General features: G+C 38.9%; 1 protein-coding gene and 1 long non-coding RNA gene across 6 annotated transcripts in view; both read left to right on the top strand.

Annotated features, from left to right (window-relative positions):
• Bru3 (CUGBP Elav-like family member bruno 3) overlaps positions 1-24,257 on the top strand; it is an 887,603-nt gene that overhangs the window by 213,559 nt on the left and 649,787 nt on the right. The window lies entirely within an intron of this gene.
• Positions 1-24,257, top strand: part of LOC143216413 (uncharacterized) — a 139,685-nt gene extending 115,428 nt beyond the window's left edge. The window contains exon 2 of the long non-coding RNA XR_013010559.1: positions 1-24,257. This exon is cut by the window's left edge and continues 3,870 nt beyond it. This is a non-coding gene — a long non-coding RNA (uncharacterized LOC143216413).

The following is a 24,257-nucleotide window of genomic DNA, read 5'->3' as shown; positions in this document are numbered from 1 at the left end:
CATGCAATATATGTATACCGTGCGCTGACGTGTTACATTTATGCAATTGATGCGTACGTGTATAATGAAACGTAAAAGCAACGTGCTTCTGTGTGACACGCGTGTGCTTCATGAAAAATGTCGCATGTGACACGCAACATGGAAAACGCTCGTCTGTTTGAATTCTGGATGTGACACGCTGCATGGAAAACACTCGCGTAGTTAAATCAACCCCAAAACATTAAACGCATTAAGAAGTTTTATGTGCAGCGCACAAACCGCTCGTATATCTCAAGCCTTTTGACTTCCCGAAGGCTTTATCTAACTTCGAAGCTTAACTAATTAAAGTTCCCAATTGTACCTATAACATGAAATAAAAAAATCAACGCGTCCGAGTATGTGATAAGTTCGGAAGTTCTGATCTCGACACTTTTTATTTCATATTTTATAGTAATAAATTTTAGATTTATTATATGGATTTCATATTTTTGTACTATTCTTTACTGGAACAGATTTCTTTAATCAATTGTGTAGTCACAATGTCGTTAATTTTTGTTTTGTGCAATAACGATCACACTTAACATTAAGAATACATTAAAACTTTTTTACGGATTTTATTGGATTCTTTTGAAAATGTCCGGCTTAAGAAGGGTTAATGATGATTACTATTAATATTATACTAAATTTATCAGTACAACGAGCCAATAAATGACATCTGTTAATATTTATGTATTTGTTTTTATCCTGATATTTGACAAGTGTCCACTTTAGTTTTGCCGTTTCCATGCTCACACTTCTATAATGCAGAATTAAAATTTTAATGTTTGTGTGACATTTTTCTCACTTCCCTCATTTTCCTCGCACTCTAAACCGGCGACGTTTTACGAGAGAACCCTGCCAGTTCATGCAAAGTGAATAAATTCATGGAAAAATAAGCAAATAGTACCACGCGACAACTTCCTGTCTCGAAATTGAAAAGTTTCACTATCATTCTGTACCCCGGCACACCATAATGCAAAATGTAACAATCTCCAGGCGAAAGAATGAATTTAAAATTCAGTTAAGAATGTATCAATATGCTAATCCCGAGTAACGAACGTGCCATAATAATTTTAATAACATAGCACGTTATTTCCACCTTAAATCACTTTAATTACATTTAATAACATCTAACTACACCTCTTTTGCATTAAGCGATTTTTATGGACGGGTAACTCGAAAATAACAAGGAGTGCGGCGCGGTGAAAGTTTTACTGGAATTCGTTTAACGCGTGTCAAACACGAACTCGATTATGCGTGAGAAAAACCGATTATCGTGGCATCTACCCTTGGGTGACGGAACTTGGGTCTGTTTGGACCCAGTATTACAAGCATTCTATCTGAATTCAAATTTTGTAATAGCTAGTTCAAATTATGTACCGTAAGAAGATTAATATCGATGTCGAAGTATTACAGTAGATGATCAAATTGTTGTGACAATTATTTTATTATGAAACTGTTACCGACATATTTGTGACATTTTTCTGATTGAAATGATACCACACGCGACACAATATGGATTATATTCACTAGTTTAATTTACAATATAGTGGATATACCTCCATTATGCGAAATAATCAATTGAACACGAGTGTTCGGATAACAGAACGGTCTCGTTTTACAATGATAGATAAAGTCACTATTGATTTGTACAATAAGTCGTGCTTATATTGCACAACTTCATAAGTAAATCACTTTAGATTAAACTGTAAAAGAATGAAGTTATTGAATAATAGAATACGGATGTTATCGGTTTTCATAATTGAGGTTTTACTGAATTGTCAATTGAACAAGCAAATAAGGTATAATGTATATATTGTTTGGACTCCTTTTAACAGAAAAGTGTCAAAGCTACGTCGGTCAAGGTTCAAATGTAGATAAACTCGTCAATTTATGCGAACATCTCCAATAATTCGATGTGTCGATCAGAAAATATGTAAATAATGAAACTGACAAGAACGAATTTATCCGTGGCTGTCATGAAACTCCCAACACCATCTGCCTCGAGATTAACGGATGTAAAATTTGCACACAGACCGGCCCTGTACCGGTATTCGGACGCAATAAGAGCTCATAAACGTATTTCGCCGACGACGTCGTAAAAATACCTTATCTCTCGTTCCAATTTTCCATGAGACCCGTTCATAACCAATATAATCGTTGGGAATACGTCAGAATAAATGATCCCTTCGACGCTCCTCGAATTCCCATCATACCTACGTAAAATCGCCATTTCCATTCCTCTTTATTAAAAGAAAATCGACCGTCCGGTATTCCGACATACGTATGTATGTATGTATATGTGGAGAAGTAACCAGATATTCCTCCAGGGGCGTCGTGTTACCGGTCCCCGAAACTGCTCCCTCGATTTCGATCACGACCGCGCCGGCCCCACGAATCGTAAATCACCGTCGCCGGTCTGTCCTTTCTCTAGTTTTAGTGAATTATCCATCATCGAGATTGAAAAGGTTTTGGGAACAATTATCGAAAGACAAGGGAGCGAGCTCCGCCGGAATCAAACGAAGGGGTTGATCGACGAGAGGCAGTGAGGGTAAACGTCGAACGGCTGCACTACACTGCGTGGTACACTCCTGGATAAAATGGTAGCGCATGTGAGGAATCTTTAATTTCTTGAAGAATTTCTCGTGACCTGCCCAACGAATAAACACTTCACCTAACCCAGACCAGCCATGGGCAACCTGGGTCGATTATGTTCACGACCAACCTTTTTAGGAAAGTCCTTATTTTAATATATAATTTGAAAGGACAAATGTGTACATCATTAATGGAAAAAATAAATATTGGAAGAGCGAAACTTCACTCTGAATATACAGTGGGTGTACAAAGTATTCGTACGCCTTTTAGAAACTAATAACTTTTTTATAATTGTACCAAACGACCTGATTTTTGTATAATCAATTAGAAGCATTGGCTTACGGAATGATATGCAAAAAATATTTTCCAAAAATGATAATTTACAAGGTTACATGCAAAAATAAAAAAGGTATTTTTTACAACTTTTTTATTTGGGCTCGTAAAGGAAATTTAAAATATATGTTTTGTAGATCTATGTTAGTTATACACATACTGAAAATTTCATCGAAATCGATTGACGCAGATTGAACGACACGATTTACGATTAAAACTACGATTTTCACAATTATCAACCGCATGTAGCTCGTGTGTTAGTCGATTTCGATGAAATTGTAGCATGTGTATAACTAACATAGATCTACAAAAAATTAAATTTTCTCTCTTTAAGAACCCAAATAAAAAAGTTTTAAAAAATGCCTTTTTCATTTTTGCATGTAACCTTGTAAATTATAATTTTTGGAAAATCTTCTTTGCATATCATTTCATAAGCCAATGCTTCTAATTGATTATACAAAATCAGGTCGTTTGGTACAATTATAAAAAAGTTATTAGTTGTTTAAAAGGTGTATAAATCTTTGTACACCCACTGTAAACAGCAGGTTGCTCACGAAGGGTTCATCGTCCTGGAAGAGTTAAAAAGCCACGAGCTATAATTTTGTCTAGGAGTGTAGGCTGGTGCATTAGCGTCGAAACTGGCCGGCCCCTCCCCGAAATATTCCACGTTGTCTTTGACGCAGTCTGCGCGGATGAGGCTGCGATATGGTGACTCCTGCGCCTATGTGATGTGTCGCCCGTCAATCGGTGAGCTATGGCGAGAAGAAAGTTTTGGCTCGCCCTCTTTCCTGCCCTTCTACATTGCGCTTCCTACGTTTGCTCCGTAGAAGTTTTAAGAGAAATGTGAAAGTTGGATAGAGAATGGATAGGGTGGAGTTATCTATCGATGGGACGAGATATCTCTGTTTCTCTCTCTCTCTCTCTCCGTCTCTCTCTTGCTCTCTCCACTATATCCTCCTCTGTCGCGTGCCTCCACGCCGCCGTTGTCCTCTTCCTCAATCTTTGCCTTATGCGGTTTCGCCTGTGTACGTATTTTTGAGATTTCCTCTGCACCTACATACGTACCGTGCATCGAGCTCCACCCCCTTGGAAATGACATTCTTCGTCGTCTTTTGTGGGCCAACGTCAAGCCAGACAGAATGATTGCGCATCTCTGGGTCGCCGGGAACGAGAGCAATTCATGTGCTCTACAATGACGCACGTTCCACAGCTACTATTTATATGTATTGTAATAAATCACGCGCATTGTGCGGTTACAAATTTATGTGCGCTCACGGAAGACGTTCTGCCTGGCTAAATTTTTACGTGTCTCTTGCAAAAAGTCTATTGCATATTGTAAGTGTCACAATGCGTGGAAGGACCGTTGGCACAAAATCGTGTTACCGAAAATAGTCAATGAGTTTTCATCAAATTAACACTACTGCATGCTTAAGTTGGCACATTAAGTAAAAATATCAAACGATTTAAAAAAATGAGATTATATTATTTCCAATCTATTGCAATTATTAAGATAAAAATTACCTTTCTATTTAGCTCCAAGTTGTTGTAATCGAGGCAGAACGTTTTTTATTCAGTTTCCGAGTTTTCATTTAGTCAATCAGAGGACTTATTCTCATTTTCTCGCATGTCACATCGTTCTTCCTATCGCAGACGCTTAACCAGCGGGCTTCTCTTCATAATGTCGTGAACGTCCTCTAGAGCGAAGATATCTCGAGCCAGGACGACATTTTTCCTTTCACCGGCGCTGCCCAAAATTAATTGCCACTTCATTTTTATCGCCGTCTATTTATCCCGGCAGTTGCTGCGTTGTCCCTTATTCCCCGACAACTGTCTCATTAATCAAGCCTTCTTCGTCGTCAGAACGAAGGTTCCTCTGGCTCTCCGTTCCGCAGCCTCGAAAAGATTTGCTGACGTGCTGGACTACGTGATCTTGATTGATCGTCGCTGACTGATCGATCTCCATAACGAGCCTGTTGAGCACAAAGACGAATTCCATTACAATATAACGATCTTCGAGATTACATTATACCCTGTTATACTCGGAATTTACTTTTTCTGTCAACAGATTTCAAGAATAATAGGATTTGGAAACGAAAAGTGTGCACAAATCGTTTAATCACAGAAATTGTTATCGACTGCTCCTTTCGAGAATTTATCTTCAACGAAATTTATGTCACACACTGTTATTGTTCATTAGAAATTTAATTCAATTTTATATTATTATTTTTATTTTATTTAATATTGACAAAAGTACCTGTGCCATTTTGTGCACAGATGTCTTATACATATTCTAATATGTAATAGAATATGTGCTAGATATAAAATGTTGATTCGTAAACTATTCAGCTCTATTAATATTTTATTTATTAGAGAAAAATGTTAAAAATTACTTTTCCGTTTTTAGTAGTTCCATCAAGCTAGCATAATCCGTAACTTGTTTAAAAATAAGGTGAAATACGTTTATTACAATTCACTTACACACGGTCTCAAGCATTAGAAAGATAAGAAAATAATAAAATTGTATGCAATAAAGTCTGCGTGTTAATCTAGAAGTTTAATGTGTCAACGTCTCTGGCTTTATCGTTTTAAAGACCAACGAACTTTTAAAAACTTCTACGCTTTACCTTTTCAGATCTAAACAGTGAAAATACTTCTCCATGCATCGGTACAAATTGCTATAGTTTTGAACAAATGTGATTATAGTACTCGTGCCTCGCAATCGTAAAGAGGTTGTGATTACACATCGATGTTGTGATTTCTAGGTTATTAATGAGTGAAGATAAGGTGTAAAGAAACGGTGGCCAGATTAAAATCTTACTGTGCCGTGCAACGTGTTCCACATGTGCATATTTTTTGTCGTGGCAACCTTAACATACCTGTGTGCTACTTCGTGGAAAGCTTAATAGAGATTGATTTAAAAACATATTTAACATTTAGTTGTTCTTTAGTAAATATTCTCATTTTACTTATTCCTTGCATCTTATTTGATTAAATGTTTGCACCTGTTAGTCTAATCTTTTAAACTTATGCTGGTTGTAGAAATTTAAACTAATCGGTCTATATGGAATTTGGTTAAAATAATATTTACATGTTTCAAGCTTGCATAGTCCTTCGATCTAAAACATTGTGTATAATTTAAGCAACTTCTAATATTTCTTCCAAACCTTCTAAATCTTGAAATGTAAACTGTTCAACAGGAGTAGGAATAATTCAGAAGCTCAGTTGAAAGTGGGACATCCGGTAAATGAAATTCAGAAGCCTGGAGGCTGGTTGAATACACGGAAGAATCGATAGGTATACGCAGAATTTACAACAATCCTCGGCCGCTGCGGTCGTGAAATTTCACCCACGTTTATTAAAATCATATTAATTCCACGTTAAATGTATCTTGATGTCAGCAAACAGAATCACCTCTTATTTGGAAGTGTGTCGCCGGTAAACGCAATCGAATATTAATAAGTGTAATCACACAGTTGTCATTTACGATTAACGCACGCGGTATGCGGTGAAGTTCGGTAATCGATTTAATATCGGCCGACGGGTTATCTCATAATTTCATTAACACTCGTTCGCGTGGGACGGTACAATTCGCTTTTGAACTCCCAGTCAGTTCGTTGTTCATCGGCCGTCGAACGACCGTCGCGGTAAAAGAAGGAAAATTATAGGCGAACTTCAGAGTAATATGTGACCGTGTCCCATGACGTTTGCACACCGTAAAACAACATACGTGGCCATAATTCTTCCGTTTTCATGTCGCCATTAAAACTATAACTTCGCTGTGCCCGACTTCTCATAATGCATTATGATTCCACCGTCACGCTTTGATGTGTTTCCCGAAGTTATGATATCTTTGTGTCTCGCGTTTTCGCTGTCCCGCGTAATTGCTGCGACACGGTCGGATTTGATTGTAGCAATTTGCTGGCCAGTTTCTAGCTTCGAATATTACAACCGTGATTAAAAGTTTGCCTTTTTTCAAAGAGAGAACGCGGATACGAAATTTTAATCATGCGGTATCTGAACTTACGAAGTAATATGAACATTTCAATACTGCGAGAACCTAAATATTATATTACCTTTCTTATATTATATTAACCTTCATATTGTGCTCTGTCTGTACTTTATTATAAATGATGTAATTTTGGGTCTCTGCACATGAAAATAAATATTAATAATACTAATGCGTTACAGCAACGCAAATATTATAACATATTTTTGTATTTTATTCTGCGAGAGACCTCTGGTATAATGTAGAAACAAGGCTCTCGTCATTGCATCCATTTTTCATTCCCATAAGACCGCTTCTGTTAGATAAAAGTTTGATGCCAGCAAGGATAATTCTTCAGCTAAACCAGCCGCAGAATGCCATTAAAAATTGGCTGCGGAAGTGTTTAATCTCTGGTTTAAAAATACTAAATTATTACATATTTCCTGCTAAATTGTAGGACTGCGGATATCACTCAATTTAATACTACTTTTCGTATTTCCATCAATATTCACTTTTTACATTAAATTTGAAGTTATAATAAACATGTAATCTATTTTTCAATTAATTGTTAATGGTAAAGTACTCCGATCAGTATAGTCATGAAGGACACCATAATCCAAGGGGTACCTTAAGTGCCAAGCTACGTTTACTTTTATTGCGTTCAGGTCGCACGCACTGATGTTGCACGCTTTTGCAATTGTTCTGAATATTTGCAGTGTTCCACAACATTGCAAGACCTATTACAAAGCTATAAAAATGATTGTTGACAAGAAAGAGGGGTAATTTCAAAAGTGTGTCGTAAAATAAAACGTGTACTTGTGAATAGGTTCCCATTACCGTGTCTGGTCATGGATGTCCGTATCTACTGTGTGGAAACAGCATGCCTGCTCAAGAATTTTCAAATTAAAATTTTTGGAGAAAGAAGCTTCAAATATGAAACTATTATGGCCGAATTGTAATAGTTTACAATCTGTGGCTATTGCCAAGCATTGAAAGCATGGCATGTTAACAAACAGAAGGCAGTACCTCGGTGACTGTAAGCTCTGAGCAACACGCACATATAATAATAACTTTTATAAAATCCCTACAGAAAGAATCACCCTGTATCACTGAAATCTACTTCAAAAATTGTTTATATATCCAATTTTTACTTCAAAGTCGTACATAGAAATGTTTCAAGTAAGAGTCGAAGGACTCACCCTGTATAACTTCAAAAGAAGTGCGGACGTACAACAAGCACAGGAACCTTTTTCTAGTAACTCGTTGACGATAAAGCTTCGACGAGCGCGACGTCAAAAGAAATGATATAGCCACGGATTGAAAAGACGTATAGCGTATACATTTTCTTGCGGCGACCTATCATAACAACATCAGCGAGGGGTCCAATGTGGCAGACCGATGTCCCCAACGTGTTAAATCTCGTGGAATCGGCGTTTTGTGCGAGTAGCTGAATTAACGACGCGGTGAAGTTTTTGCTTCGTTCCGCGTCTGGCTATGGTGGACTGACCGCAATGGTGGCTGAAGCTGGGAGCTGCGCAGATCGCGGGATAGATTCTTGAAACAAAAGGCGATAGATAGGTATGGACAAAGGACAGAAATGGGGATGGAAACTGCGGCCATGAACGGTAACAACCACGCCGACGCGATGCGAGAACCGCCTCTTATTCTCAAACACGACTTTGTTGGATTTATGGATTATAAAGAAGAGCGGGACGAAGGAACTCTGCTTGTGACAACACGACAATGAGAGGACGAGAAAGAAGTGAGCGATAAAGCTGTCGTGGAAATGCATAATTTATATACGGCTTCCTTGTACACCTTCCTTCCACCCCTCGCTCGTCACCAACCCTTTTGGCTAGCAATAAATAATGCGCTACTCGGAGAAAGATAGACCAACAGGGACAGAAGCGGCAGGAAATAAGGCCGCGTGTTTGCCAGTCCTCTAAGCGCTAAAGTCGGCGATTAATTATTGTCTAAAAAAAGATTCGGAAAATCTGATTTGGCACGCTCGATGACCGACCCCCTAGCAGACTCAAGGTTTTGGCAGTGTTATCCTTTACGCCGTTGTCGCGAGTTATTTATTCCTATCTCATGCATTTTCGAATGCATCCTCTCCCGAAAATGGAAATCTCTGTGTTTCGGAACGTTTTGGATGACCCAGTTAATGTCGCCCTTTAAGATGACGCTTACTGCTCGATACAGTCTGCGTGAACGATGACATTTCTGAAAATTAAAGCTGTGGAACAATGTAATTTATGGAACGTAAAATTAATTGATTGCCTCACTAATGCCCATAAGAGATTCACAAAATCGAAATGACTTTTCCAACAAGTGTAATAATTTGTTTTACTTCATAGATGATGGTTAAAAAGTGATTTTTAAGTTCAGTGAAACAATTGTCTTGATTATATTTGGCCGACATGGTAATAATTGGATTTTTATTCTGAAGAAACTACACCTTGAGATTTTACAAGAATTATCTTTTCTTTAGGAGTGGAGAAAGGTCCTGAAATGTAGATAATCCCCGTTAATAGAACTTTTGTTGAGAAGTTTCCCGAACGAAATCCAACAAATATTTGTCGAACGGTCCCCACGAACGGCAACGACCTGAACACGATTTAGCGACAGCAATCGTTCCACTTTCCATCACGTTTCCGTCAGTTTGCATTTATAAGTGCACTGGGTTCGATCCAATGTCACGAGATTTGTTTTGCATAAAGCAGGGGGAATTCGTTTCCTCGTGCGCATTCGGGTTCGACTGTGAATTCCCGGGGAATTCTTTTATTAGAAAGACTCCGATGCTGCAGTTCCCTTCGCTTCCCAATGGCATCGTAAAGAATTACCACTATTCCCAAAAGTTAGCGAAAGAGGATAAGTAAGAAAAGGGAGCGGTTCCCTCCTTTACGGCGAACAGCGAGCGGCGAGCGGCGCGGTGGCGGGGTTCGCCTCGAAGAAGTTCCAGTAGCTCTTTCTCCAGGGGTAACTGAAATTAGGTTTGCAAAGAGGTAAACATCAGCGGGACTCTACGTTTGCATAAACGGAAGGCGTTGCTTGCATGGGGGGCACGGTGACAAATGCCTGTCGTCGTAGTCGTCGCCCGTCGTCTTCCTTCTTCTTCGTCCTTATCCTTTTCCGGTCGGTAGCTGGGCGTGCTAGGTGCTTCGTCGACTGTGCCGCAACTTTTGCGAGACGGAGATCGTTTTTGCGCCATTAGGACCACTTTGTTCGGCTCTCTGTGAAACCCACGACTCCGCAAATACTCCCTTACGACTGCGAGGCAGCGCACTAGAACTTGCTATATGAGAACAGTCAAGGTACACGGGAACTCTAAACGAAACAGCTCACGATTGCAGAAAGTAGATACCCTAAGTAAATATTCTGAGGACACTGCGACAGCCTCGCTACGTATCGTTGATTCGTGCACGAAAAATAGCCAGATAATCACCACAGTCTTCTCCAACTTTTTCACTAAATTCCAACTGACTTCGTTTCATTCTTTCAGTATAAGTTTCTCACTAATATACTGCTTCTATACGAAACAGCTGATTTAGGAATTAATAAAGATTAATCAGAATTTAGAAGGACTTCGATAAAAGGAATCTTACTTCCTCCTAGGATGGCTAAAGTATTGGATAAAGCATATATAAATATTTTTAAAAATTCATATAGTAAGTTTTTGATCTATTTGACTTTTCTCCCCCGAGTTATAATATTTTTACAACTAGAATCTTCTAGATTTTTTATTGACTGAACCATATTGAATTTCTATATTCTTACACAAATGTCAAAAGTGAATACCGATATTGCAGACTGCATATGAATAAAGCGATTTATTTAATAGCTTTCCGTAGAAGCATATTTCCGACAACTGTAAAATAAAGATTGTAACATGATTCATACTGAGTCCTGACCCATCCAGTATTTTTAGTATTATTACGCTGGGGTATGTCAACCTTATGTACTGTTGTGTTGTAAATCAAAAACTCTAGTTTGTCAGAAGGATTACTGGAAGACAGAACGACGATAACTCGGAAACAAGGTCAGATAGAGCATGCGTTTTACAAACTTTTCCTTTTATTTATGTGTACCGAATGTATCAGCGACGTTACAATTCATATGTAACTTACTTTGTTTAGGATAGCGAGCTACATATTTCACTTTTAAAATGCTAATACTGCAAGAGGTATAAACAGTAACCTCATTTGAGATTTGTGCAATATTTCCGGTACACTATTTGCAATCTTGAACAGTCTCCAAGAATGTGCCATTTCGAATACTAAATAATAAAGAGTCCACTTTATTTTAAATTCTCGGGCAACTTTCTAAAACTAGCATTAAAGGTACTGAAAATAATTGTCCTTTATTTCGCCGGCTTCCTGTTTAATTTCATTAATTCTCTGTTCTCGAAAGAAAAACCGGAACAATAAAAATAAAACTTTACCGACGTCATCCGTTCATTCAGTTTATTTTTGTCAGTGGAAGGTATTATAATTTCACTCGCGTCAAGTACAAGATTTTAACTTTACATTTTATACATTAGATTATTGAAATATTACATTTCATATACCACATTTTTGTTGCTAATGTTTAGTTTTGTCTGTCACGTAGTTAGCATTTTATGTGGACTGTAGATTGTCTACAATTTCAAATAGTGTAAATATTTCTCCTATAAATTCTACTCTCTCTTGGTGTCTGACAGTACTACTATATCCATGGTATATTTGGAAGCAGGTACAGTGCCAACTTCAGTATGTGGAACTAGATGAATCAATAAACTCAAGTCGGAAGCGGCACGTTTCTTTATTACAAATTCATGCTGCAGCTATCGTTAAAAGTAAACTCAACCGGACTGATTAAATAATAGAACATTTTTCCGACTATAGTCCTGTGTTCTAGTATGACAAAATGCTCCCTAAACTTTTTTGTAAAAATGCTTCATAAAAATTCGGTAAAAATTCTAAACATAAGCTTTATTGTATACTTATGTTTGAAGGGGGTAACTACAAATTGTTTATTTGCCAAAATCCGAAATTTTTGGTCACGGGTCGAATGAAAAGAGCAAGCTAAAACTATAAGGAACAGTATCGAAGAGCATCTTGTTCGAAAAAGCTTCTGCGCGGAACAGAGTCGAACCGCGATGAAAGCGTAGTAAAAAGCGGCTCTGAAACGAAAACCGTAGGAAGTCGGGTACGAGAAAGCGAGACGAGGGAAGAAAATCGAAAAAGAGAAGCTGGCTGGCAGGTGGGCGGTGGAATCGTAAATGACGATGGTGTGAGAGATCATAGGGGTAGCTGGGGGGTGATCGGGGGAGGGGGTGCACACCGTGATGCTCAGTTGTTCAAGAGTTGTTTCATCGAACACGCGTATACGCTCTACTAGCCAAGACGAGCGACTGTGGGCACGGTAAATGCGCGCGGTAAGCTGCTGTCATTAAAATGTTCCGCAAGATCGACTACGGTCGAGGTCTGCGGCCTGGGCGATGGTAATGCGATGCTCCTTCTCTCTCTGTCTCTCCAGAGTTCGCCTTTCTCGCGTCCCTACCCTCTCTCCGGTGCGGTCGTGCAAAGGGGTGTAGGAGGAATATTCCGACGGTGGAGTGGGTGGACTTGATGGACATTGCATTGTGCGCCATAATGATGCATTCTACAGCTCACGTAATTCGTATGCGTCGTCGGCGACGTTTCGCCCCCGCGCATTATTAAAACGTGCATTCGAAGGAAAAAACCTCCGAGGTTCCGCCCGGCCGTGTCCGCGCGCCATTGTTCGCCGCCGGTCGGGATAGAGGCGTTCGCACCGAGAAAACCCCATTGCCTTTCTTTCTCTTCCTTCCCTTTATCCTTAGCTTGCCCCTCACCAAAGGCGAGATTTCGAGTAACGCCGGAATTTAAGGGAATATAGCTAATGCTTCCCTCGTCGTCACGAAAATACGCGCCACGACGACGAACGTTGCGCTGCCGGGGGTGAGCCTACTTCGTTATGAGACGAATATATGTATGTCAACCGGAGTTTTTGATTAGCGTAATTTGTTTTCAGGGACGTGTTAGACGTCTAGTAGGTCGTGCCGTTTCTCATCATTAGATCTTCAGGCAAAATTGAAAATTTTTAAGGGAACTTTGAGGAATAAAAGAGAAATAAAAATGAATTTTTCTCTTAACCCCTTGCACTATTTTACGGGTACACTTATTAGACTTTCTTAGTCGTTCGACATTTCCTTCAAGAAGAAATTTTATAGAAATGATATGCCTATATGTTCCAAATCCCATTGACCTTCTTTCTTCCGTACTTTATCTTTTGCTTGCCCAAAGACGAGATTACTGGGAACGCCGGAATTTAAGGGAATATAGCTAATGCTTCCCTCGTCGTCACGAAAATATGCGCCGGGACGACGATCGTCGCGCCGCCGGGGGCGAGTCTGCTTCGTTATGAGACGAATATGTATGTCACCAGGAGTTTTTGATTAGCCTAATATGTTTTTAGGGATGTGTTAGGGCGTCTCGCAGATCATGCCGTTCCTCATTTTCAGACTGTAGATATTCAATCAAAATTGAAAATTTTTATGCGAAATATGAGGAATAATAATAAATTCTTCTCTTAACCCCTTGCGTTCCAATGCAAATACAAGAAAATTATATGTAGTCAATACTGGTTAACCAGATTGTCAAAAAATTTTGAGAAAATATGGAACTTTCAAGTGACAATTCGAAGTCCCACTAGAAATGTACTGCGCAATTCCGAAATTTCTACAATCACGCGAAACACTGACATCACAGAAGTCGAAGTCTATAAAAATCTCGATCGTAAATCGGAGTAGGATTGGAAACGGCGAACTCGAGTTTTCCAATTTCTATCACACCGTGAAAGCTCATTTAAATACCGAGCGGATCACTTGACGTATTTCCCGTGTTAGCAGGATGATGGTCATTCTGACGACGACAGCGGTTTGTATACATGACGACAATTGGGTGACGGTGACCGTCGGCAGTGAACGTAAACCGCGTTTACTGAAATGGCCGGAGACGCAGTACGAAAGAAAATACGAAAGAATGAGGGTGCGCCAGACGCGTCTCGCTACGAATTGAGAGAGGGGGAGAGGGGCGACGGAGAAAAGCGTCGGCCGAATGGAAGAGAAGCGTCGGAGGTAAAAGGAAGGTTAGGTCTTCAAGTGGCCAACGTAGACGTAGTCGTCGCACGTCCATTTTATTAGAGCATCTTTCAGCGTGGAATCTTATATCGTTTGTCCACCGTCGGCTATTCACCCCTGTCGTATTCTTTCTCTACTTTTCTCGGGCCCACAGTCTGCGCTATACATCATCGCCGAATAACATTAAACCTGATGGTTCCTTGTTTCTATTAGCACTCTATCCTTTCTCTCAAATCAATGCAGTCTACTTATTCGATTCCAATATCGAGTGCAATATTAATCATAGGAATAATGGTGGCCCCTTAAGCACAGTAAAATCCTTCCATTAGTCGTTGTTCTATCCATACAACACAAATTCAATGATTTATTTGATGTCTAATAGCAATCCTTGATGGTTATCATTGTTTCTTCATTTAAGCTGACCCAAACCTAAGTGTTAGTGAGGTTTACACAATTATATATGGTGGACAACATTTCCAAATTGCATAATTGATATACTTATTTGACAACATCCATATTTTTAAATTCAATTTAAAGTGAATATTTTTCAGATTGCTCCTTAACAAATATTTACCAAAAGGTTTCGCATACGTATAAGTAGCCCAGTCCCAAGATATAGACCTCGTAGGGGCGAGTAACGCCACACTGCTCGCGAAACGTAATCTTAGCAGCACAGAACTATTCGAAACGACCGGGAAAGTGATTAATTGAATTCGCAGATGGTTATCAGAAGCATCAATTTGTACCACATGTTATCATATAAAAGAGATCTACGCTAATTAGTTTTCTCCATGGCAGTAGAACGGAATCTACAGCTGATCTAGCATGGCGGTTCTCTATAGCGTTTACCCCGTAAGGTATAAAGTTTGGTAGTAGCTGCTACGATAGAATCATCAACAGTGTCGTCATTTATCATCGGAACATCAGTTTTAGTCGCGCACGGTCAACAATGATGCGTCGTATAGAAAAACATGGAGCATTTGTTTTGTAAGATGATTAATGCTTTCGCTGGAAAAGGAAAATAGTGGACGCGGCGCTGGATAAACTCGGAGAGTGCGTTGTTTTACCGTAATTAGGAGCACACTTTTCAACTTTTTCCAGGGAACGATAAACTGTCACATCTTGATCTGCGGCTTCCATTCTTTCCAGAATGCGACGGTCTGCGGCTTCGAAGTCTTGATGACCTTTTCACCCTGACCTACCCTAAGACAATGAACAATTGCCCTGTATTAATCATTCACAAACTCTGCCTACGTGATTTACAATTTAATATAGTTTACGTATTAATACAATGTATCATAAGCATATGTTACTAAACTCTTTGGCTCCCTCCAATCTGTAAAACAGCGGGATCAGATTTCTTCTGACGCGTGTTTTATATTTTTATTTAGTAGGCTGATATTAGTAATTATTGCGTTGAAACCACGCACAGTGTTCAACTGAGCAAGACAGGCAAGAGTTAATTATAGTGTAGCCAACTTGACAAACCACTTGCTATCAATTTCCTGAATTGCAGTGTCCGTCAGCAGAAAGCGATAAAAAAAGTTAGTGTAGCAATTTATCAGATATACACAGGTGTATGTAAATGTTCTTCAATTTTATTGACCACTACCTTCATCCTTATCAACCACTATTATACACTATTAATATAACAATTATTACGAATGTATAATTGTTAGGGGTGTGCGAGTATCCGAAATTTCGGGTAGCCGCACACCCCTAATAATTAAAAAAGAATTTATTTTTCCAAGATACTATGTAACCATCCAGAAAAGAATTTTTACTTCCGGTACCAGTGTTGCTGGTGTAAGAATCTACATTAGTATTAAGCATCGCGTCGTCCCCGCATCACGCAAGGGCCGTGAAAGTAAAATACCTCCGGATTTTTGCAAATCCTGAAAATATTCCAGACGGACGCAGTTATTGTTCCACCTCATAAATACCATGCAGTGGTACAGCAGATATTCGGAGTCTTTTAGCCAGCAGCGTTGAAGCACGCGCGATAACAGTCTCCGCGAAATAAAGAGACGTTTCGGTAATATATTCGTATAACCGGGGCCGGATGGCTGACTGGGATTTCGGAAGAGATGAGACTCAGGTCTCGCCTATGTATGCGCATAGAAGATTTCAGCGTGGACCACAACATTACCATAAAGCCGCCGCGGCGGTTATGCATAAGCATAATTTTTCCAGCGGCATAGCTTGCTCGTTGCAGAGCTTACGAGGGTCGCGGCGGTTGCCCCATCTCTAATTGGTCATGCGGCTAAACATTGCATAAATTCGCAATAAAGCTGGCCCCCGGGGGTCACGGTCCGTTTTGTCGACGTCCAAATTACCCGGGATTTTCTTTGCGCGCACTAATTTTCGGTCGTTGGATTCTCTGTAACCGTCGTTTGCCAACTTAGAAGCACGACGGTCACCCTCTGTTGCTCGGGGCGCCACGCGACCAAGAAACAGATCTGATTTACCCGACAATCCCGTGTCCTCGAATCGCCCCTCTCTCTCTCTCTCTCTCTTCTCTTTCCTTCCCAACTCCCGGCTCCTCCCGGGCCACCAATAATTGAAGAGTGCTTGGATAAATAATCGTTTCTTTTCGGTACGGCCCAACGAATCGTTTGTATTGGGGTGGGTGGAAAAGGACAATTAATTGGTTCGCGAGATTCCTCGGACCTTGTTTGCTTTCTCGCAGAGACAATGAAATATTCAGCGCGTCAGAGAGCTCCATTATACGATAAAGATATACACACTTTGTACTCCATTTGTACTCCGGATGTGCAAAAAGAGAGTTAAAGAGAACGAGGGGGGACAGATCCTATTCGTCAGAGAGAAACTCGTAATAGTATTGATTTTCTTTTATTCAAGCCACTCATTAACGGTTTTTCACATTGATGTTTAACTTTTTCCTCAAGTTCATTAGGTGTTCCACTTTGCTCCCGTCCCTTCTCTTCATTCTTCCCCCGAATCCTGGACCCTTTCTTTCTAACTGCCGCGGCTTCTACGCCCTTATACTTTCGCTTTCTTAGTCTTGTAGCGCTAAAAAGCGGCGGAGCGAAAGGACTGAGTGCCCAGGGCACTACTTACAACGACAGTCGAGTGAACTCTCAAAGTTCCTTTCAGGCTTCTTTGTCGCCGTGATGTCCTATCAGACCTGACAGATCTTTGGTAATGATTACTTTGCGGGAACGCTTTTCGCTTTATCGAGATATTTGCGTTTGTGCGATTGTCTTTTGAGAATCGGTATCAACGGCGAACTGCGTGTCTCCCTTTCTATGGGTGGAAATTTAAATTGGTGCTGCGACACTCGTCGTCAGATGTTAAACTTACAATATTTCTAGCTACTACATTTCACTCAGGCAATTTCTTCATAAATGCATAAAGATCCGCAGTCTATTTTTCTTAATTTTCTACAATCCGTCAAATTATATATAGAAGAATAATGATTGTGATTTTTTCTTTGTGATTCACTATATCCACCCAAAAAGACAGGAACATGTTTGCAAAAATATTCAACAGTTTTAGTTTATTGTGTGTAGGAAGGATTCAGACTTTTATTTCGAAAAGTAAATGCGAAGAATTGGGACGCCTCGAATTTCAGTGTGACTATTAAGTACTTATGCGCGTGTTTGCATAATCTGATATAATCTCACTTTCTCTTCTTGCGTGTTCTCCAATCCGATAAATGTAATCACTCTATGATTTTCATAGCAAGACAATTAAACCGATTAAGATGTATGTTATGGTAACATAATAGGAACCAGTGTTTCCATTTATTCAGTAACCACGTTTTTTTATAGTTTTTCTAATAACAAAATAGATCGAGATCGTCAGACTTGTCAATACTCTCTTCTACGGAATTAAAAATTGTAAAATTTTCTAATAGATTTTCTAATAAAAACGAAAACGTGATGATTGTCCTCAATCTCTTCAATGTACATTGCAACGTTTAATGAAATTGTTTAGCTTCTCTGTCACATTCAATTTAATTATGTCAGTGGGTTCTCTCCTCAGCTTCATGTTGATTTTGAAAAATAAAAGTATGTCACTGGGTTAAGATTTGAATATATCAGCTGTTAACTAAATGTATGCATTCTGACTGATATTTTCAAGAATTAGTAGAAGAGATTTTGGACGAGATGCTGAAAACTTAAATATAATTGTGTTTAATCATAAGGTTTTTCGGAGAATCCAGAAATAAAGTAATTTCAGATAACGTTTGATCAGTTAGGGGGTTAGCGGGATAAGGATAACAAATTTTCGAGTCGAAACTGAATTGTGAAGCAAAGTGCTGACGCAGTAGAACAGCCCTTTGTATCAGAAAAATTGGGGCAGCTACTCCTTCAGATTTTCTCGCGAAGATAACAATGCAAATAATAATGAGAGTTTTTATTAATCAACGTCTACTGCCGGTGCAAAATACTTATCAACTCGAGAACGAAATGCAACTGTTACAACGTTTCATTAAAAGAAAATCTCGATAACCGCTACTGCTTACCCAGAGACCGATATTATCTAGCTCCATAACCTTGCAGTGGCGCAGGATGTCGGGAATGGTGGTCGTAGGTGTATAAAGTACAGAACGGGGATCGGCAGAAACTGTGCGAATTACGTCTAAAATCCATTCTCCGCAATTAAGTCAAGAATTGGGATATTAATAATCGCGGATGCGCGTACAAAGCGAAATAATAATTCATCGCCGAGCCGAAAAGGGCGTCGGTTTCCGTGGGTTGGAGCAGCCCGCGTTGAGATGCCACTACCGCCACTGTCCCCTCCTTAAATTTCGGCTAGCAAACGAGAATCCAATTAGTTCGTATTTATTACCGCCTCCAACGACATATATCTCACCTACTGGCTCACGTGTTAATCTTCCACCTTACCCTTCCAGCTCAGGCACCAGTTTTCCTTTCTCTACATTCCACATCGCGCGGACGTAACCGTTTCACGAGAAGTGCCATATGATCTTTATGAGTCAATTTTCCAATTGAACTAAATTCGAAAAGACGTACAACGAACTCTAAAAATATTTGAACACTAAATTCTCAATTCTCGAGAAATTGTGGGTATATTCTGGAAATTTTAGACAGCAATAAATTTCTTTTAAAGCTTAAAGCATCTCCTTTCGAAGAACATTACTCATTTTTTTCTGAGATATCTTCACATTATGTAGAGGATGAGACACATTTTTTTTCCTAAAAAATGCTACAAATTGAAACCTCTCCAAAGACTGGACAACTTTTTTCGTAGTTGAATCCGCAACAGATTTGAAGATTGAAGCCACCCTTTGCAACCTCTTAAAAATTGTACAATTTTTTTCACTCGGTGGAAAATCAAGAAAGTTCTCGAAAATTTGTTTCGGAACTGAGTCTGTCGTAAATTCGAAGATTGAAGTTATCCCTTCACAACAACTCCCTAAAAGTTCACATACGATATTTTTTCGATGATTTATGGATCCAATAAATTTATTAGAAAGTACTGTAGAATGTAGAAGTAATTTTCTCGTCTGCGAAGGGTTAATGTCCTGCTTCCCATTGGTTGGAATGAGCACGTACGAGGTCCGTGCGGAAGAAAGCAAAACTGAGAAAAACCTGGTCGATTCGCCGGGACATCGATGCGTGGATCGATATAGGAAATCGTCAACCAAACATTGCGTTACCGCGGGAGTGAGTCGTTCGAAGTTCCTATTGGCATGCACACCAGATGGTTGTACGATCGATCGTTAAATCCGACATCGTTCGTCCGTAGATACATGACACGACTGGCAGGGATTGCAATTTTCGTCGACGTAAAATTGACAGGCACGTTATTACGAGATGAGCTTCGTCGTGGGGCTCTCTGTCCTCCTCTCGCGGCGTCCGCCACGGCGTTCTTTCTTCCTCCGGAGGTTTTAATTATTCCAGACCGAGATTTAATATCGTACGATAACCGCCGTCGTGTGACCGAACATTCTCACACGTGTACGTAACAGGAGCACGTCTTCCCGGGCACATACTTCGAAGCTGGTTATTAAATTTTCACTGGGAGGCGAACAGTCTTAAATATCGATTTTACCCGCTTTCTTTTTCCCCTTTTTCACCGGTGTGTGCCTCTCTTTTCCGCTCGTGACGTCCTCCTGTTTCACCGACGACCGCTTTTCTTCGTCTCCTTTGCGCTCGTGTCCTTCCTTTTTCTACTTTCTCGGACTCTTCGTGGTTCTTTACCAAGGTTGAACAACGCGTTTCACGAATATAAGCGATTAAACAACTGACAAATTGTAAATGATGATTCAGATCCACGCAACTGATAATTTAGACGTAGGATGTTGTACAGCGGACCATTTTTATAACTACAAGTTAGGATCGTTTACAGTTTAAATTATCCATTTTTTAACTATATTTTTAAAGGTGCTTCCTGCAGAATTCTTTTACAATTAAACAAATACTTGAAATTCTAACAGAGTGATTTTAGAAACGAGAGATTGCTGTTCATTTTTATTCTTGATCGAGACACACAATAGTTTAAAGATAGAGTCCGACGGACATTGTGACATCGAATCAAAAATTGGGAAAAATTTCGAAAAATCATCAGACATCTGCCCAGCCTAATCAAGCAAGAACCCGTCCGAAATAAATACGTATTTTTCCAGTGTGAGATTTCGACAGTACCTACGAAATTAGTTTCCGCTGCGGCGCAAAGGGACGGGTGGAAATCAGAGGAAGAGAAAACGGTGGAAGCATTAATCTTTCGAGAAGTTCGACAGTTACTCCCGCCTGGGAGAAGAAAGGTCTTCGATCTTCGTTGATACTTCGGGACTGCGTTTACCGTGGCCGAATGATCTCGCTTCTTCATTATCGGTCCAGAAAGTTGCGACGTTTCAGATTTGCATCCCTCGAGTTACATGGACTGCAACGATTCCTGAATGCATTTCTTCTTGTTATATGGGGACGTTACCTGAATTAAAGCTTTATTTGCGGAGAAAGTGGTGTCGCTTAAAATATTGAATTTGTTCAGAGAAAAGTATTTATTTCTAAATGATTCTCAAAATTCTCGTTCTTATATTATTAAACATGGTTCTTGCCAATTCTATGAATTTGCAATGTTTTTGATATTTATTCCGACTGAATAAAATCTGTTGTGTCTACAGAAAAGATTAATTTCTGTAAAATTCAATAACCGCTTTCAGAAATATAGAATTATATTTCCGCAGACTTGCACTATCGCATGAAACGAACGTATTAAAGCGGGAAAGTCGATAATAACAGCGAAAGATGCAAAGTAAAGTTGGCTTTTATCCTATCAGCAACGTGGGAATAGTACAATGAAACAGAACGGGTCCGTTCAGTGATATTAAAGTTGAGCAGATTACGTTAATAAATCCTTGTTTCAGCTTACGACCACGGCCGTAGCTCTAGACCCGCTATGACTAGAGCAACTACCGTGCCCGGGAATTCTTTAAATCAGAGCGCTTCCAATTTAGGCTCGTCACGCCTGACGAGGCTCATTCATTACACAATCCTCGAAACTTTCTTCCCTCATTTTCATGCCTTACGATTTCCTTCGTAATAGATATCACTTGTTTATCCGTTCGCACATAACACCAGGGACCAAAAATAACAGTTATTCTAAAATTTTCTACGATAAAAATCATTAATAAAGAGTTGATTATTATTGAAATTTAAGAGAATCTACACAAAATATAAAGAAACAAATTCGAAGAACAAATAGCACTAATTGAATAGAAAAATACAGTAAAAATATCAAACGAAAATTATTAAAACTATTAAGAAAAGGAATAAATTTTTATACACTTCGTATTCCCTTTAATGGATAACATTTTTGTTTTCATAATTTCTCTCATAACAAGAATGCGGATCTGTATGCATTTATCTATATAAATTCGATAGAATTTTATATAATTTTGATCTATCTTGGATCTACCCCAATGTTGTTTGCATTAAAAAGAAGATTTTATTTCATTCCACTTTCTTAAAATTTGTCTACAAAAATTGGAAAATGCATAAACATTCGCAGTCTACTCATAACTGCTATGCAATCGCCAATGTTTTTAAGGCCCACTACAATTAATCGAACCTTATGAAAAGTTATTGCGAATTGTGACTTAATCGCGCATAAAGTAGTCTTCATGCCGAGAAACTGGAGCGAGGACTTCAATTAACCTCCTTGCACGAATTATCGAGGACCGCGTTTATTTAAAGATTGCTCTCTTTCTGAGTACGCATTTATTTCCACGAACGATATTTTATGTCACTTCGCCGCGCCAAGATTCGCCGTAAAGTTCTCAATGAACCAGGTTCACGATCAAATAAATACACCTTGCGAAACGAGGACAGGGTCAATGATTACTGTCCTTTATTTATAAACGCACATGTTACCGGTTCCAAGGCCTCGAATGGCCTACGCATGACTGCGTACTGTTCCCAGCGAAACAGCTTTCTTTCAATTGTTTGCAATGCTTGTTGCTACTACTAGCATGCCACGTTGAAATCACCAACATGGTTTCACTAATACCGCTTTGATCGACAAGATTTCAACAAAGTTTGGCCGAGAACGGTACTAATAGTTAACAATATTGAGCGATACTATACCACTTTGAAAGACATACACCACCGGAAGTACTGTGTATATGCTGTAATGAATTTCCCTGGTGCAGTAAAACAAATTGCGAGCGGGTCATTAAGATTTTATGCAGCTAACGTTGATCGATACCAGTATAGAAATGACAAGATAACAAGTGTAACTATAAGGAAAATAAGTACATAAAAAATCGACAGATCTCTGTTCGAAATGAAAATTGTTTGCATCAAATATAAGAAACAGGAGTTGAAAATGTATTTCTTCTCTTAGTAATTTTAGCAAGCTAAAAATGACCATTTCACAATCTATGAATTAATATTCCCCATTGAGAAAAAATTGTAATTAAATCAAACTTTCTTTCAGTGAATGATTGCCGATCAAACTGATAAAAACCGTGTTAATGATGTCAATGTAACCATCTTGAGAATGGAAATAGTATGCTCAGTTTTACACACATAATGTTGTAGTGTGATTCGAATACGATGTTCGCATAAATTATCTGGGTCATTTACCGATGTGCATTTTCGAAAGAATCGCATCAAGTTTCACCGTGAATGCACGAACGATTTCACACGGTGCATTGCGTAATATTGTGTAAGATGTTATTTCGTGAACTTTCCAATAATATTTTTTTAATCTCTCTGCGATCTGACAAGCGGAAAATTCACACTTGACATTGCTAAATTATTGGATTTCTGACGCACTATCAAATTAATCTGGAAATAAATTACTGTGTAATAAATGAGTCATGTTTCCTAAGCGCAGTATGCTATTGAATACATATGGTTTAAACGTTTACACTTGCTATGTTCTTTGAAAACCTTCGACACGCAGGCATGTTACGTGTCGGTTTATTAAGATTCAAAACAGTAGTTTCCTGAATGATAATCTCTGGATAAAAACTCACATTACTTCGAACGTGTCATTACGTTCTTCTGCACTGCCAGTTCTGTCATTATGGCATTTAAGCAGAATGTTTTGCAGTATTATCTACATTTATGTCTTCTAATGATGAGAAAAACTGAGAAGAACCATTCCGAGTATAATTGTATATCTTGCATTGTTGCTCAATCAGTTTTGCTAAGGCTTACACTCCTTTACCTCAACGCTGTATAAATAATCATAGAGCGAATAAATTAATAAAGACATACTTAAAAAGTGAGGACAGTTTCGGACATTTTTATATCCTTTTTAGCTTACAAAATGCCGATCTTTTTGCAAAATAAAAATTATTTGCATTAATCGCAGAAAGTAGGAGCCACAAAAAGAAATTTCTTTTTTGAGAAAATATTGAATATACTGTCCTAAATTGCATGTATTTGATTTAGTCATAAATGCATAAAATCTATAGACTAATTATGATACTTGCAAAAGTATATCATATGACAAATAAGTATGCAAATGAAGAAGGACCATGTTTAGAATATTTGACACAATTTTGAAATATACAAGTTTCTGCATGAATGGAATATAAGAAGTCCACTATGATTATGCACTACATATGAACTATGTTGTCAGTTGATAATAAAGTTGGCTATATATTTAGTCGCATCGATAGCAAACAAACCATTAGAAGCATTAAAAGAATCGCCAGAAAAAGACTAAAACTTTTGCGTA

This window comes from Lasioglossum baleicum, chromosome 15, assembly GCF_051020765.1.
Source record: "Lasioglossum baleicum chromosome 15, iyLasBale1, whole genome shotgun sequence".
Taxonomy (NCBI): domain Eukaryota; kingdom Metazoa; phylum Arthropoda; class Insecta; order Hymenoptera; family Halictidae; genus Lasioglossum; species Lasioglossum baleicum.
The sequence above is the reverse complement of the archived record's forward strand: the minus strand, read 5'-3'. Positions and strand labels throughout refer to the sequence as shown.